Below are 16,235 nucleotides of genomic sequence, written 5' to 3'. Positions count from 1 at the left end.
TCTATCTTAATGTGTAAATTCTACCACCCTTGGACCAGGGTAGATTTCTATAAAGCAAGGAGTCTTTAGCTCTTTTATGGGGTTGTTTTGGAACGGTCTAATAAGTTAATAAATCTGTTTTGTGAATATGCATATACAGACATAAGCCTGGGAGAACCAATGTTACATAAAAATTAAGATTATTATGTTATTACACTAATTAAAATTACAGTAGATAAGTACCACAGGGTCAAATTTGATTAGCTTGTGTCTTATTTAAAAGTTAATTATCACAGTTGGTCCCTCTTAAGAAAATTATTAATTCTAGAGACACAGGGAAGGTGTATTTTTTATGCATAAATAGCCATGTGCCAGAACTCATTGCTATTTACGCAGAGTTTTCTAATTCTGCATATATATTTTAGTAGCTCTTTACCACTCAAAAGAGCTCATTGCATTAAAGCAAACCGAACAGTTGCTAATTATTTTTTGTTGTCTTTCACAGATTGTATAAAATGCATTTTTTTTTTAACCAAATTCTGTAGGTCTATATGCCAACACATATCCATCGTTCACGGTCTTAAGTTTTATAGGTATCTACAGTTCCAAGCACCAAATTACCCACAGAGATTGTCCCAAATTCAATAGAAGGCCCATGTAGTCTGCCTGTTTTTTTCTGATATAAAGTCTTAATTAGTCCTTGGACTCATCTTACATCCAGGATACCATTATGCCTATCCCATGTATATTTAAATTCACTATATTAGCCTCTACCACTTTTACTGAGAGGTTATTCTACTTATCTACCACACTTTCAATTAAGTAAAACTTCCTTACATTAAGTCTAAAAATCTGACCCTCTAGTTCTAGATTATGACCTCTTGTTCTAACATTTCTCCCCCTTTGAAATAAACTTCCTTCCTGTACTTTGGTAAAGCCCTTTTTCAATTTAAATGTTTCTATTACATCCCCTCTCGCGTTTATCATCCAAACTATACAGAGATTCCTTATTTTTTATTTATTTTCAGTTATAAATATAAAAATGCAAATTAATGCTCACCAAACTTTCTGAAGTAAGAATAAAAAAAAATACAACATGTCCATGAATAGTAAATAATTACCAAGATGCCTTTGTAAAACACAATTTCTAATTATTTCTTCTTGTTATAATAACAGGCTGGCATCAGATACAATCTGCATGTCTTTTTCTTAGACTGCTTCTATCTATCTGAATTTAAATGCATTCAAAAGGATAGTAAAAGAGACATTAAATTGTCATACTGCTTAATGTTGTAGCTTGAACTATTTTTGCATTTTAATGGACACATTCAAAACTATGAATATGCCGAAGACAATAGCAACACATTTAAAAACTAAGTGAAATAATATAATATCACCAAAAACGGCATAAATTACCTCCACTACTAAACCCTGATCCAAATCCAATCACATTTATTGTTTCTTAACCCAAAGTGTAGCTTCTTTTGGAAACAAAATAACTACTTATCATAACTGTTTTTTAAATAGAGTATATGCAAATAGACTAAATGTTTCAGCATATGCAATAATGGCTACAGTGTCAAACACACAAATTCATCCACACTCCAGGAAAACAAGCTATAATTCACAATCCCACATTATACCAACACTGATTATCAGCAGGGTCACTCAAGGCTGATGTTATGGTTTATTTCCGGTATTATTGAAGGAAGGTGTGTGTACAAAAATATGTGCAACTGTAGGAGAATGGCCTGTGAGACCCCCAGAAATTTCGGCATAGAAATGAACGGGATTTCTATTGATGCACTTCATCCATTGCAACCTTTCGACCCCACAAGGATGAATCTTTTTCACTCCTATATTTGAGTAGGTCCTTTCTATGAATAGGTTTAGTAGTTACAGTACATCACTGACGCTCCAAGAAAAGACATTCAAGAGGATTTCAACGTCTTGAACAAAACTTGCTGCTTGATAAGAATCCTACACAGAGTTCAGAGACAGCACAGGTTTAGATCTGTCAGATCAGATTTAGGTGACCTGTTACATTGTTCTATGAAATTATAGAAATTACCAGTAACAGATTATCCATTGACCGGAAGTAAAGTTACAGATGGGTCATGCTATCTTGCTACAATAAATTTTTGGAAAACATAGAAAAATAATTTGACGGCAGATAAGAATCACTCAGCCCATCATTCATGCCGTACTTTAACACCCTTAAGCAATATATATATATATATATATATATATATATATATATTTAGATACCTTAGTTTTTCCAGATGTTTGTTATCCAGCACACCCTTTTAGTACACCTCGTCTGAACTGTGACCAATAGACCAATTGTGCAGGTGAAATCTGGCCAGTGCCACTAGCTATACAACCCATCACCCTGCTTATTTTTCTGCAACTTTGTTGCATGCCTGCCTACTTTTAAGTCATCAGCGATAATTATTCATAAGTCCCTCTCCTATGTTGTCATCGACAACACAGTACCCATTTTCAAAAATGGCAGAACATATATTCAATATTGATAATCAAAATGAAAATTTATGAGGAGCTCTGGTTTTTCTACGACCATATTACTGAAAGCTTAATTAAAATGATTTCTGCCGAGAGGATGGGTTCCAAGAGTTTTAAAAGTGCACGGTGGCCCGTCTGCCATTGCTTGGCAACAAAACGCTTGGTCATTATTTAAAAAGAAGCAGTTCCTTCTCTAGGAAAAAACGTTCTTTAGGCAAAATGTTTAGTAATCGGAAAGAGAAAAAAAGTAGAAAACGTTCAAAGGAATGGCGGGTGAGTGGTGGGAAATATGTGACACGTTCATCCCTAATGAGCTCGTCTAAGACTGTAAACTGGCATGAACAGATTGTCACTTTTATGAACTCTTGTGGTTGCTATCAGAAGCAGCCTAGCAAGTGATGCTCGGCAGGACTAGACTAAGAAACAGTATCCCCTTGTCCATACCTTGTCTCTGCTAAGCAACTCGTGTTTATTCTTTTCAGTAAATGTTAGCCATATTCGGATCTTACAGCTAAATGATAACACTTTGTCAATTGATGTGTCTGAGTTGCTAAAAATATTTTGTTCTTTTTGATAATTTACCAATATGCATTATCCACAGAGTTCTCTTCCCTCAACTACAGAATCTGCTGGCACTCTAAACATAAATGTAATGTACTGTATAATCTGCTTCACAGTATGTCCTTATGTAACTCTTCTACTGGAGTGATATCAAACTCCATTCCATGAGGGTCATGAGCATAGAATATTTGCATATTGAGCACAAGCATTTGAATAAAAGATCATTCAAACGACTTGTTTTCAAGCAAGGGTACACAGAAATCCTGGCTTGTGTGTGTTTTATGATAAATATAGATATTAACTCAACTATCCCACAACATGGAGAAGGGAAATGAGAAACAGAATCCATCAGCGTTGTTTATAAATGTGTTGAAGACATGTACAAAGCTGCACTCACTTTTCTCAAACATGTCATTTTCTTAAAACAAATGTCAATCCATAATACAGAGATTAAGTTATATCAAACCAACTGTGTTTATGCATGTCAGCTATAGGGGTGTGCACAGGAGTTAATTCAGCCTTCCATTACGCAGACAAAAACAAACAAGAAATGAGTGAAGAGAAGTTCCACAGGGTCTGCTCCCCGAATAAAGTCCATATAAACAAATTTATATGACATGATAAATGTTTATGGCATGGAAACAGTAACATTGACAAGTACGATTAAAATGGACAATCACTGATAAACTATCTGTGTAGGTCTTAAATGCAACAATCTATATATACTATATTTATCCTGCCTAATATTTCTGTTCACAGGTAGTAAGACATAGTTTAAATCTTGTTGACATTCCTGTACCCTATTCTATACCATATTTATAACAGGATGCAAGACTCCTTATAGGAAAAAAAAGGCAAAGTCCTTTGCATAATTAATTATTTCTATGAGACCATATATTCACAGGAGAATTGAGGAAGGTTCAGGTCAAGTGCCGTTATGATGAGAGTCTTTCAAATATGCTTTAATAGAAACATATTGCAGCATAGAAAAAATGCAACCCTATTGTACACATTTAGAAATGAACAATCATGGATCAAGGAGCTAATCTTGGAACAATGGAAAAGAAAACACAGAAATAGAATGTTTGTGATAAACGCTCTATCCTCTCAAGTCTGATAACATTATCCAATTTTAAGACTAAAGAACAAATACACATATTCTAAAACATACTATCAAACCCCCTAATTTCAACAAAATACTCACTAATCCTTCTAAATGATTTGCAATGATGTCATATATACTGAAAGCAAGGCAATTTGTTATTGAGAATCATTAAAATACTATTAAGCTCAAATTATGTATGTTTATTTACAGCCATAGTTCAAATCTGCACTTCTGAGAACACAGAACGAATACAGAACAGATGTACAATATTAAGTTTCATCTACTTTCATTCAACTGGATTAAGAATATGGCATCAATTACAAAAATCCATCACATTTCTTAGTGTCTATGCTAAAATATAATAACCCACATATTACAATAATGTTCATAACATCTTTAATTTAAATTGGAAAATATCAAAATGAATTATCTGTTCCATCTTTCTTGGTGTTTTGATTAAATAGTACTATATGAGGACAAAGCTTCTCCTAACTTTTGCCATGTTCTGTAAATAACAGATATGATACAATCTGTACCAATGGAAATACACTGATCCTATTGAAGGGAAACAATATTGCAGGTGAAACAAGGATGAATTAACCCCTTCAATCCCAGGGGGTTTTGGAGCATTTCCATACATGAAACAAAAAAAAGAAAGAGTGAATGCGGAGTGAAATCCAAACTAATTTAGGATGAGTAAAAACAATGCTTAATTGAATAGCCTCATGAGTTCCGTGCTATGCAACACTTTAATTAAAGGCTATGATTAAGTGCTGCATAGCACGGAATGTGTAAGACTATTAATTTTGCTATTCTTTTCCCCTTTTTGACCAGATTTATTCAGAAATAAAGCATTATTTTAACTTATCCTGGATTATTTGGAATGTACTCTGCATTCATTCTCTCTTTTTTGTGTGATGTTAAATTTTAGCCGAGGTTGCTCAGTGTTTGATGTGCTCTTCCCAGCCTGGTGATTACCGAAGTGGCCGGGTGCAGGAATTCTGGGATCCGAAGAAAAGTGCCATGGTAGTCCCAAAAGTGTTTTTTTGTCCATACATGCACAAGGAGGATCTCATTAGACCCCAACATGACGTTCACCACTGGTGGTGAGTATACCATGTGCCAGGAGATGTGTTCGGCAGCACTTAAAGCAGCAGGGGTTGGCAGGCCAAATGCCCCCCCAGACCGCTGCAAAAAAAAAATCAATAAAAAAATAAAAAAAAAAATCGCTAAATGGTAATAGACACAAGGCAGACACAATTCACCTAATCTACTGATAATAACATTATGTTGACTTAGTAAAGAATTAGAAACTTTTCTTTGGTGTTGTTGAATTCCTAAACCCTTCACAGAAATAATTAAATAAATAACATTTAGCCTATTTGATCATTTTCTCAGAAATACTAAATTGACACAGAAGCAGGCACTGATAGCTTGTCGTCATAGAAACAGAAATGATGTGATTAAACCAGAGGAAAAAATAAAATCACAAAGTTAAGGTTTATTTGCTGAACTTACTAGATGATTACCACTTTATAGTCCGAGACTCACATACTATTTATTGATTTATAAAGTACCATCATATTCCACAGCACTGTACAATGGGATACATAATTCATGCACATAACAATTTTCACTTATGTAAGAAAGGCCCTGCTCAAAAGGAGCTTAGAAGGCTGATTTCAGTGATACAGCAACAAAAGTAGATTTTGTTATTTTATTTGAGGCTCTATTTAAACATTTAAAAAAACCAACAGGTATTTATATTGGTAAAATATAATATATGAGCCTGTTCTTACTTATCAATTGATTCAGCCTTTGAAACAAGAGCACTTTTGATGAGAGGTTGACCCACATTCAACATTGATTTGCTATTTTCAAGACGACTTATTTTATTTATAAACAGGGCTTATTGCTACTGTTAAATGTGGGAATATTATACATAGAATAATGTGTTATTTTAAGATGTTTTAAAATTCAAAAGCGGATGTGTTTTCTATTGTGTTTCTATTCCTGTTCTTTTCAATACAGATGGTCTGAAGCTTTTAACATGAACAGAGCCTAGCTGTTTCTTTATCTTACATTCCATTTACTATCTCTATGGAGCCTATAAGGCGTGTTGACAAGTATTATATTGTAAGTGATATGAATTGTATTAGCATCTGTGGCTCAATGAGATCCCATTCGTGTGGAATGATTTATTTTTATATATAATGTACTATGGAGATCTGTCCTTATTACTCAGGGTAATGAAAGGAACAAATCTATGGTATTCATGAGCACTGCTGTGTGAAATACCATATAGTCAGTGATGTCAAATATATTATTGAACTTTCTAGCATCATTATTAAAAGACACAACTGCTTAATCTACCACGTATCTATCAGTACACCATGGCCAATATAGTTAAAGGTGCTGTTCCATTTACTATGTTGAATGAAATACTTTTGTAATTCAATGCAACACTAGAAACATTATCTCTAGTACTACTGAATGTCCAAACCCTTCCCATAAATACACATTTAATCATGTAAGATTTTCCATAATTCATAATATTTCTGGGATCACTTTGATGGGGCAGTTAAATGCCCCAGAAAGCCTCACCAAACAAGAATGCACATGAAAGTACTTTGTGAGTACTAAATATGCATTCCTTAAAAGTTAAAAAACATCACTTACCTTGACCCTTCTGTGAAACCTCATAACGGACTGCTTAAAGCCGCAAATTAGTGGCAGTAAAGGTTTCCCATGGAACTCAGTGGCAGCACTTGCCGCGCATGTTGTGGCAAAATTAGGGAGGCTTTCTATGTCAGTAGCAGATTTAGAGGGCTCTCTATTCCCAGCTTCAAAGAGTTAATAGATGGAAGTCAGCCCTTTCAGGTTAATTGGATTCCCCTGAAAGGGCTGACTTCCATCTATTAACCCTTTCATGCTGGGAATAGAGCGCACTCCAATCTGCTACTGACAGTGAAAGCCTCCCTAACGTTGCCACAATGTTTAGTGGGATCTTGTGAGAACCAGCCTGCAACATTGCCTTTGATCCTTGTATGAAAACAAGGCAGGCACTGATAGGTTGTTGAACTTTTTCAACTATTGCGTGATGTTTTTATGAGATTGTTTAGATGAGAGACAAAAAAAAGGTTTTTTTTATTTGCTTAAGATACTTAAAATTACATGTAATTCATGTTTTAACTCATCATCTAAATCCACATCACTAACATTACTTACCTTCCATCACACACTTAACAACCCTGCCCATACTACCTATAACCCTCAGGAACTCACAGAGACATTGGTGCAAATGTGCCAAATTCATCCAATTCCAGGTATTATTTTACTCAAAAAAAATATGATGTCTTAACATAAATTACTTTTCATTTCATGAAATGATAGCAGTCATCAGGAAAGCTTAAAAAGCTGTAGAACAGACATTAAAGGAATAAAGAAATTGAAGTCTGAAACAAACAAATAATAATAAGTAAATGACATTTCTGTCTATTCTCTTGTACCCTAATGTTTGATGTACATATGCATGATTAATTTTACCTCTCTAAAATGATAATGTTTCTGGATGAATACAATCTCATTAGAACTCCAAGGAAAGGAAGAACAGAGACACATTTGGTCTTCACATATATCTCATCTGCCAAAATGCTATGGACGAGAAAAACTAAAATCCAATGCATTCAGTAAACATAGATTAGCATAATGATTTCCTGTTGTACATTTTCATTTGTTTTGGACTTAGAAATATGGTTGGAATGTAAACTACTTTTCAAAACTACTGTATGTACAGTAATTGGGCCGATGGGGTGGTCCGGGCAGTTCAAGATTTTCCATTCTGTTCACTTTTCAAATTTCGGTAGGTTTAACATTAAGTAAATATTTTTAAGAAATATATCAGATTCAACAAAAAAAAAACCCAACATATTACAAGCTGGACATACAGATTTTGAGTATATAATGATGCGTGTAAAATATCACAAAGATAATTATGAAGTATCTCCACTAATCAATTTACCACTATATAAACACATTAAAAAGTCATCATTGGTCCCAAATGAAAAACATCCCCATCTCATTACCTTTTCCTCCCTGATCATTAATCGTGCATTTATGTCACTAACCATTCCATGTAATCTTCTTTTAAGACTTTTCTTTTAATAAGTCTAGTGTCCTATATAGCCCTACCAATGAAATATACCATATAAAAGTACTTTTATATGAATTTGTTAACCTATATGCAAAAAAGTACTTACCTTTAGGAAATGCAGCAGTTTCACAGCTACAGAGCACAGCCCCTTCTTGTTTTTATACAGGTATGGGCAAAATTGAGCTTGTTTAATTGTATGCTTAAGGATAAAATGTACACATGTAATTAGAGGAATACCACAAACTAGTCCTCGACACTGCTGAAGAATTTGAATATGGTGCAGCCAATGGGAAGAAAATGTCCTAAACACATTTGCAAATAATGGCCAATATTCCTGGTAAATAGACGCTACATTATGTAAAGCTATCAAATAATCCAAATAACTTGTTTTTAGAGTAATTGAACATATGGGAAGCAATCAAGTTGGTTTCACTTGTGCTTGGGCTGCAAAAAAAGTTATGTTTGCTTGTAATTGAGAAACTTTGTTCTAAACAGGAATTATTTTAACAAGAATACAGTATTGGCAAGCAAACCAACAAGATTGCTTTTAAAAAAAAAAAAAAAAAAAGAATACTACTATGACAACATGCTTTGCATTGCCCCAAACAGTCCTAGAATTGGAGGGCACCTCACATGTGTTCATCAAAATGTGTGCAGTCTGCTTGTATCTGGGGTGAGCGCATGCGAGCCATACATGATCATCGCAAACACTTTTGAAGTACTATTTAATAGATCCATCAATCTATCTTTGAGTCTATGCATTGCATAAATGGGGTAAATCTGCTTCTATGTGATTGAGGGGGTAGTGGGTGGATAGCAATGGAAAGGTAAAGGGGATTATGAGATGATGAACAGAAATGCCTTGTTGACAAGTCTTTAGTTTCCATTTAAATGTGTGATAGTATAAAGCTCCTATCAGGGGATCCGTGGTTTGTCTTGCTCGGCTTCCATGCAGATACACAGAAGTCCATGCTTCATGAATATTTGTAGGTAGGTGGTATAGTGGTATAGGATGGTGAAGCACCCTATAAAGGCCCCAGATGAACCCATGGCCCATGCTCAGTATCCTTCCAGTATTTCAAGTTTTTGCTCTCTGGCTTCCTGACCCCTGTATTGGAAACACTTTTGCTGGTCCCTGGCATTAGATAACATTATTATTTCTGCCCTCTGGCTTCCCAACCCCTGGCATTGGATATTGTTATTGCTGCTCTCTGGTTTCCTGAACCCTGGCTTTAATACTTTTCCACTTATATTCACTCGTGCCCACAGAGGGCTCTGTTCCTATTCAGACCCTTCTAGTGTGTACCGTAGTAAGCAAGTGTGTTCCACTCCACTAAATGTGAGTACAACATAACAGGTGGTCTTCTGTTGTCCTGATAGATGGAGGGAGCCTTGCACCTAGTACAGAAAGTGAACAGTCTCCCCCCCATTTAACCTTGCAGTAAACCTTGGCTTGTTCCTGTTACTCTGACCTCTGGATTCCTGACCCCGGCTTGCTTATCGTTTATTCCGACCTCTGGTACCCCAACCTCGGCTTGACCTTGACCTTGAACCTGTCTGCTCCCTGTGTCCTACCTGCATCAGTGTTTCCAACCTCGCTGTGCGTGACACATGTATGCTGTTTTAATGACAAGTGAATCTAAATATAATGTTTAATTTTTGTTGAGGAACAGAACAAGCTGTTGCGTGGTATTCATATGTCTGATATTAAATAATACATTTATATTTGGATTCTAAACACAGTGCAGATGGAGTCCATCTAGAGAAATTAATTTAACATATGATTGAAATTTGATTTACAAAATACTCTCAAAGTAAAAGTTTCTCTATTATGAACAAGCAATTACTTAATAACTTTATACCTCCCATGTATTACATACTTACATATGTGGGAAAAGAAGGTGAGACCTACATTAAATTTAAAACATTTATTTTAAAAGGTTCAGAATATACTTAGTCATATGCTAAGTCACAAAATGACTATTGGTCCTGTGCTCCCTAATCCAGTATAAACACAAAGGTATAGTGCATCATTTGAGTTGTGCCTTTCGATAAAGTGATAATACTACTCCAAAATTAGAAAAGGCCATCATTATTTCCTCTGGTTAATTATTTTTAAAAAAAAAAGAATTAAATACCGTCTTTGCTCGATTATAAGACAAGGTTTTTTTCAATGCAAATGCTTATAATCGAGGTTGTCTTATAATCAGACCTCAAATAGAGGTCTGACTATGATCCAGATCCCCCGCAGCTCTGCAGGGGACCTGGATCCTCCTGTCTGTAACCTCAGCTGCTGTCAGCACTTCCACCGGGGCTTCTATCACTGAGCGTCGGTGAAAGTGCCGGCAGCAGCGGAGGTTGTCTACGCGCGTCGTAGCGCTGCAGGGAATTCTCTTCTGTTGCTGGCACTTCTATGACCTTCACATGACCTTCCAGTGCTCAGTCATAGAAGCCCCGGCGGAACTAACGCCGGCCTCCACCCGCTGCCCCCACTAGACACCAGGGAGTCAGAAGCACTGGTAAGTCGGGGGGGGGTTATATGGGGGATAAGGCATTTTTGGAGGCAGAGTGCCCCATGATATGCCTTTTAACCCCCTATATGCCACTCTGCCCCATAATATGCCTTTTAACCCCCTGAATGCCAGAGTGGAATATAGGGGTATAAGGCATTTCTGGAGGCAGAGTGGCATATAGGGGGTTAAAAGGCATATCATAGGGCAGAGTGGCATATAGGGGGGTATAAGGCATTTCTGGGGGCAGAGTGGCATATAGGGGGGTATAAGGCATTTCTGGGGGCAGAGTGGCAAGCCTGGGGGGAGATGTGCATAACGGGGGGTTGCAGGTTGACAAATAAAAGTAAACAAAATTAAATATTTATTAAATATGAAAAAATTGTTTACATTAATTAATATTTACTAGTAAAACCCTTTTGCTAGGGTCATCTTATATTCATGCTTTTTTTCTTTTTTTCCTAAATATTCAGATTTTGAGGGGTCATCTTATAATCAGGGTCGTCTTATAATTGAGCAAATACGGTATATAAAGTTAAATATCGAAAGCCACAATGAGGCCATCTTTGATTAGTTAGCCACTGAATAGCCTGTACTACAATGGGTCTTCACTCAGGAGCCCCTCATGTTTTATATTTATATACATTGATGAATTACCCTAAAAAAACTTAACATGGTACTTCGTTATAAAACTGCATCATATGACAAACTGATGCTTGACATTTCAAAATGTACAAATACCTCTTGTAGATGTAATTTTTATTTTTAGTCAAAATCATTAGCCCCATTTAAATAAAATTATACAGTTGAAATTGTGTAGTTTAGAAAATCATTGACAGATCTTATGTAGAAAGTTCCTAGTTCTGGTGATTCACCCCATCATGCCTCATAATGATAATCTGTGCTTCAGAAAGTAATTTCCCATGGCTTACATCTGTTATTTGGCATTTGAAGAATCACTGCCCTAATTCATAACCTGCTGAACTTTCCATATAAGCAAATAGATGTCTGCTTGGACTGCATTCCAAACACGTCCATCAACAAGTTCTGGCTCAGCATGTGGGCAAATGCGGTTGTCAGTGTAATGCACATTCTGTTTAATAGATATAGCACTGTTAGACATTCCCCCACCGCCTAATAGTACCTGCATACTGCGTGAGAGATTTTAGGAAGCAAAATGACTTCTCTAAATCAGTGTGTTTTCCTGTATTACATGGTGCTCAAACAGCAGCATACTATTTGGGTTTATTTTGAAGTGTGTCATAACAGCCTATGTGGGATTCAACCACCTTTTTTGTGATGCAGCCTTTCTGGACTCAGTATTAGTGAGTGAAGACAGAGGGATATAAAATCATTTGTGTCACAATGTTACAGTTAGAATGTTAATTCTCAACAATCCACACCTGATAAAATCAAGTTGACTTTCCCCATGACTGCCAAAAAAGAAATGTAACCATTCTCAGTAGGAAACCTGCCTCAGCCACTGTGCTTGACCCACTTAAACATGACCACTGTCATTGATCATAAACATATACTGTAGTATTTTATATTTTTGATCAATCAAAAACCTTTTCAGTCAGTTGACTAAAGCTCTGTGATGTAAGGAATGGACATGCCTCTGTGACCTATGATACAAAAGCAATATTTTTCTGATCTCACAGAATAGGACAAACTGTTTTCATCATAGATAGTGAACATATGTTTTCAGGTCACTTCCACTATACGTATTCTAAATATATAGTGAAATTATAATGCACAACTGTGGCCAAAACCATACATTTTCTGTATTTTCAGAACTGAGCTAGATACGGAGAGAGATTAGATATATTCAGTACAGGAGGAGAGGAATCATACACATGAGAAGATGACTGAAAGAACTAGTAATTGCTAATTAAGGGAACTTCCTGACTATCAATGATACAGTCTTGACATCTGCTTCCTCACTTGCCTGTACACAAACTCCCTGTGAAACAACTCAGCAGTCAGATGAGGATAGAATACAGATAGTTTTTCACATAACGTAACAATGCAGAAAAGGCATTTTAATTGAGCTCCCTAAGAAATGTTATGACTTCTTACTTAACCTTGGACTAACAAGGTCAACGTAGCAGATGGCTTCTGAGTCTGGTGGGGACAATTAACTTCAATTTATACTTTCCCTGGAAAGATACATCTTTTAGAGGATGCATTGTTGTCATCATGCACACAAGAGTGTTCACAAAAGAAAAGTTTAAAAATTGTTAGTGCAACCCCCCCCCCCCCCCGAATTCTTAATCAAATGAAACATGGAGGTCAACCTATAGAAGTTTGGACTGGTTTGAAAAGGTTGTTCTAACATAGTTACGTACTTGAAATTTAAACCTCAAAGCAAAGCTATTGTATGCGGAACGCGTAGAGTTTAATGAAAGGTAAATAATCATCATAAGCAAGACCAGATTTTGTCATAATTTTCTGATTCAATGGTGGATTTTCATTAAAATTACTATTTTCTTATTTGTTAAGGTCTTTGACTAGGACTTTGTTTCTGTCAACATCTATAAACATTACATTTTCTGTGTAAACATAGTTGAGGCTTTAAATGAAAGGGGGTATAAACTCTTGTTGTATGTTATACATCATAAAAATGGTTCAACCAAGAGAGACACTTATGAGACACTTCTGAAGCCAAGTAAGATTTGGAGAGTTGGTAAAATAAAGTGTGCAAAAAAAGTAGAGCAATACATATTTACCCACCACCCTGTGCACGTGGGGTTAACCTGAACACCAATCACATCTTAAATATAGAATGTTATGACTAACCTACATATACATGTTTCTCAGCCAGTTGTAATGAATTCCTGTCTTTGATTTTTACCCAGCCATCGGCAAATAGTTCCATAAAGTGCTGCGTTTTTTATTAAGCTAAACAATGAAGCTTAACCTGGCTGTGGAATATTTGTGAAAAAAAAGAATCAAACAAATACATTGTATGTATAGAAAAATGTGTAAATATGAAAAACAAAAATGGATTCATGTAATTAAACGTATGCTATACTCTCAGGTGACTATCCGGGCTACTGATCCAGATAAAATCTGAACATGAGTTACTCTAGCCATGCAGGTCTTGGTTCCATAACATTTCACTTTGGTGTTTTGCTGAGTACGTAAAATCAATTTGTGTTTATGCAGAATGATTGGTTTTGTTCATGTTCATTCAATTCAATTCTTCAGTTCAGTTCAGTTCAGACACCTCTTACAATTTTTGCTTTACATTTATATACTAGGAGAGAAAGTAATGTATCAGAGGTCTTTTGTTCCTGGTTATCTGGTGAGGATCTGGAAGATCTGACGTAGATTTTTAGATTTCAATTTTGTACATCTGCCATCTGATCCTCTCCTTTGAACTTGTCCCAACTTTCACTTCTCACTTTATCAGTGGTTACTGCATTCCCTAGCTTCTGACCCTGAATGACAGAAGAGGAGTACATGCTATACTGTAGAGATAATGTATTTTGTGTTCTAGTGTTACACAACAGTCCAAGGTTCTAATGTGGGTTAACTACTTTTTTTCACCCCATGTCACTTTAAAGCAGACCGCCAGGTTTGTTCTACTGCAGGATTACCCAGGGTGCCACATACAGAAGGAGTTTTTGTACTTAATTAATATTTAGCAGCTTCCTTTTGATGGTTTTTTTTTATATACTGTATGGCTGTAGTTTTTTGCTTGTATTGTATTACAATTGTCTTTAGGGTTATTTTTAACATAAAGAGACATTATTGTTCTCTTTTTATCATCAGAGAAGCAAACAGAATTTGCTTCTGTAAACCCCATCTCTCAGCTTTTTACTTACAAAGGTATTTCAACTTTTCAGGACATCAGCCAACAGAAAAGTAATAGGGACAATTCAATGGCTCGTATAAAATCTACACATGAAGATCACATTTTAAAATCACATACACATGTAAGCAATTCGACCTCCAGGGCACAAATCTAAAAAAAACAACCAATAACTGCTGAAATATACGTATACAGTACATTTAGTTTATATCATAATGACGGCCCAGCACATGATAATTCCATGTCAAAACCACTGTGATGTCAAATAGGATGAAAGAGGAGCTTCTAATTGATGTTAGCACAGCAAAAGCTCATTATAACTAATGTGGTGCATCAACTAGTGTTTGTACTTATATATCAACTCATATGTAAAACTGATCTAAAACATAACAATTGTATTATCGGTCCATGTGTTGGCATTGGAAATGGCAGTACATTAAATACTGATTATAGCCATTTTGCCTAGAATCCACATGTGAAATTGTATCCATTTATTTTGTGACATTACACATCCCATCGATGAATTGCTTTTCAAGGTTGTTTTTTATACTAGCAATAGAAGAATCCACAATCTATATTTGGGGATTGGACTCTTAAACCATGCAATATTCTCCAACGAGAGAGTGTGAGATAGCCCGAGAGACTGTGAGAGAGATAGTAAGTGTGAGTGAAAAAATGCAAACAGAAATTCAGAGCTCTTGTTGGTTTAGTTGGGGTCCCTCCTCGCTTTCGGATATTTATACGAATTAACAAAATTGGCATATTTTTGTAAACATTTACATTTGTACGAATCCAAATCACAAGTCTACTAGATACACAACTTATTTTTTATGCTGAGTGCTTAAGAAACTCCATCAGATTGTTTATATGTAATTCTTTGTGCTTCAAATATGAAACCTTTCATTTTCCACAAGCAAAATATTTATTGCTTTGTGGGTGGTTATTAAATTCCTTTGATATGTTGAAAGTACTAACACTAGAAAAAACATTTAATTGTGATATTTGAGACTGCTCATTGCATTAGGTTAAAACAATACTGACGGGTGGAGATTTGGTTGGCTAAAATAGTTGAAAAAACTAGGGGATACCATATGGTATCTGATAGAATTTATAAGGGAGTAGCCAATATTTGATTATTTGATAATCTCATAAGGGCTCAGCCATTATACTGGGATCTAGGAACATACTGTGGCTGCAAATAGGTCCACTTTAATGGCGACATGTTGGTTGATAAAGATAAGTAGGTGCAAAGGCCGCCGATCCACCAAGCTCATGCCTGGTGGGACCAATGGCCAGTCCAGGCCCATTGGGATCTGAGACCACACTATAAACATATGTCTACATAAGGTATGAAATCCTTTAGCTGGACTAACATAAACACACATGTTTGTGACTACATAAGAAGTAACGCTGGATAAATGCAAAAGATAGTAGAATGGCCACAATTCACAGTAAGGCAGGAAGCGACAGATCATCAAACATAGGATGCAAAAAGTAAACCCCCAGCTGATGAAGGGTTGAGAATTCTGGGAGACATAGGTTAACAACATCTGGTCTATGCTGACATTTAGTTTTTGGACGATACGT

Source organism: Sceloporus occidentalis, unplaced genomic scaffold (assembly GCF_023333645.1).
Source record: "Sceloporus occidentalis isolate IW3139 unplaced genomic scaffold, rSceOcc1.0.p SCAF_25, whole genome shotgun sequence".
NCBI classification, from domain to species: Eukaryota; Metazoa; Chordata; class Lepidosauria; order Squamata; family Phrynosomatidae; genus Sceloporus; species Sceloporus occidentalis.
This window is presented reverse-complemented; position numbering follows the sequence as displayed.